The sequence below is a fragment of the Palaemon carinicauda genome, chromosome 20, assembly GCF_036898095.1.
Source record: "Palaemon carinicauda isolate YSFRI2023 chromosome 20, ASM3689809v2, whole genome shotgun sequence".
NCBI classification, from domain to species: Eukaryota; Metazoa; Arthropoda; class Malacostraca; order Decapoda; family Palaemonidae; genus Palaemon; species Palaemon carinicauda.
The window spans coordinates 105,793,443-105,796,761 of record NC_090744.1 but is presented as its reverse complement, the minus strand read 5'-3'; positions in this window follow the sequence as shown (position 1 = coordinate 105,796,761).

Sequence of the window (3,319 nt, the reverse complement as noted above, 5' to 3'; positions counted from 1 at the left end):
GAAATCACGATTTTTCTAAATGATCACTACACGTCTTCATTAAACATGGGACGCTAGTCGATTTATCCCTTGGAGGACATTTTTCTTTTTTTTTTTGTATCGATATAATTTAATATTGATATATATTTTTTTTTCAATTCTGTAATTATATCCTCTTGCTTGATTTATGAACAACTGGTCAAATGATTGATACCTATGTTCGCAGTGATGTTGAACTAAAGGTATTTACTCCTGATAAACTTGATTTGTTTTAGATTCTTATATTTACTTCTAAAAATGCTACGTTTTTTTTATATTCATTGCCTGATATCCTGCTAGATTCCCTTTTCCAATAGCCAAGAATTCTTTCCCCACCTAAGATTGCTTTCAAAATATTCATAGCCTTTGGAAACCTGAAGTCTTGCAGAAAATATCAAGTCTGTTCCATTTTCTATACAATAAAATGACATTTTTATTATGCAATGCCGAAACTTTTATGGTAGTGAGTTTCTCATTATTTACAATGTTATGGAAACCTTTTTTCTTTTTATGGGTCTTTACGCAGTACTATTTCCATGGGTTTTTCACCTACCGCTTTTTCTGGTTGTTTACGGAAGGAAATATTTTGTGTGTGTGTGTGTGTGTGCGTGGAACTTTATCTTTTGTTCAAATAATTGTAACTAATATTTCATATGCATATACATGGATATACAGACATGCACACAAACAGTTACAAAAACAAATGTATGCACGCACACGAAAATATATATATATATATATATATATACACAGTATATATATATATATATATATATACACTGTATATATATTTATATGTATATAGAAATGTATATATATATACACTGTATATATATTTATATATATAAATGTATATATATATACATATATATACATAAATATATATATATATATATATACATATATATACATAAATGTATATATATATATAAAATATATATATATATATATATATATAAATGTATATATATATATATATATATATACATATATATATATATATATATAAATGTGTATATATATATATATATATATATTTATATATATTATATATATGCATATATATATATATATATATATAGTGTGTATGCATATATCACACACAGCTAACATTAACGAATTGAAACAGTGAATTTTGATTCTGACCGGTTTCTTCTTTACGACATTAACAGGTCTAATTTACTCGAAGAAATTTTACAATATATTTGACATACATAAAAGGTTCTAGACCAAAACCTCAGTGAAATATGCCACCTGTTTTTGCGTTAACACGTTGCTGCCTTTGGGGGTCCAAAATTAGTTACTGGAAGATAATAACATGAAATTGACTAAAGTTGACAAATCTGGATTGCTGGTAATCCAGATTAGAAATGATTATATAAGAATTAAAAAACCTATTAAGTGATGAAAATACATATAAAGATCTGGGGAAAAACCTGCTGATACTATGAACAGTAATTGTAACAAATATTTGAAAGAATTATTGAAATAGAATGAAAACTTGGTAAAAAACTGATTTATGTAATCTTACCAACGATATATATATATATATATATATATTAAAAATATATAATATATACATATATATATATATATATATATGTATGTATGTATATGTATGTATGTGTGTATATATATATATATATATATATCTAGTATATATACAAATATAGTATATATATATATATATATATGTATATATATATATATATATATATGTATATATATATATGACTAGTAAAACTTAATATATATATTATCTTGCTAAGACAATAATCAATTCTGAATTGACTATCATAGAAGTAATCCAAATATCCGTGGGGTAGTTGGGGCCGACTCATATTCAAACATAGGAAACAAGGTATACTTAATTAGAAAATTAAATAATGTACAGATTAATAGTTCCTCCAGGCTTCTTCGTCTTCAGTTTGTATTATCATTCTGAGCATTGATTGCGTGTTAGGGTTTCTATCTGATACATTAGATTAAAAAATAGAATATATAATTTTCTGATAATACCGTAATAGAATTAACCTGTATGACAAGGAAACAATCTCCAATAGATTTAGAAGATTTGAGAACAAAACCCTCAAAAAGATATTGGGAGTTGAATGGCAGGACAGGATTGGAAATGGAACAATGAGAGATTACTCGAGTGCCATATGTTGATGAGATCATGATGAGGGGTAGATGGAGATGGTTTGGGCATGCTCTTCGCACTCCCTAAGAGAGATTAGTTCACCAAACGTTCAGTTTGGTTCTACGAGCACTAGAAGAGTTGGAAGACCCAGGCCTACATGACTGAGGACTATGAAGTGCGAAGTAAAAGATGAAGAATGGAGAAGTATTCAATTAAAAGGTCAAGATAGAGTCGGCTAGCGAAATGTAATCGAGGTCCTTTGTGTTAATAGACGTAGGAGGAGGTGATGATGATGAGAATTAAACTGTGTATTAAAGATTATGATTATTAATTAAATGGGAAACTATATATATGGCCATGCGAAACCTCTTGTCTCCAATTTGGATTTTTCAGAAAGCTTAATATTCAATAACAAATGATAATGTAGAATGGTTTCGCTATTTTGATGATATGCGTGGCCAGGAAATGAAAAATTAACTAAGATACTGTACCAGATTTGATGCGGTACTAAATTGTTTATTTATACAATTGTCCTAAATGTAATTTAGGAACTTATATTGGTTGTTCCAACTGTCTCTTGAGGATCCGCAATGACTCTCATAGAGGAGTCAGCCACCGTACAGGTTGTATATCAAATAAAAAAATAATTTTCTTCCATACGTAATCACGCTCATGAATGCAAGCAATCGATTAACTATTCTAATTTCAAAATACTAGCCCAATCACCCAATAGCTATTCTCTACCTACGCTAGAATCACTTTTCATTAAACAGCTATCCCCTACTCTGTCACTCAACAACCTTTGTTCCTTTACATATTGCCTAACGACTTTCTCCACTTAATCTTCTAACCATTACTTACACGCTCTAACGTCTAAACCTCCCCGTCTTTCCATGTCTCAGTCTTGGATTTTTCCATACTAGGTGTGTTTCTTTCTTATCCGGAGTTTATTTTATTTTGTCTGTTTTTTTTTCTTTTTTTCTTTTATTCCTTGTTATTTCTGTGTATTATTAAATTGATTCCCATATCTATTATGTTTTGTGAATTCTTCTTTAAAGTTTTCTGTGGATTTGTTCTGATTTTGATATTGCTCTTTTCCTATATCATTCATTTAATCTTTTAATTTTTTATTTGATGTATTTGGTTTAATTTATTATTTTT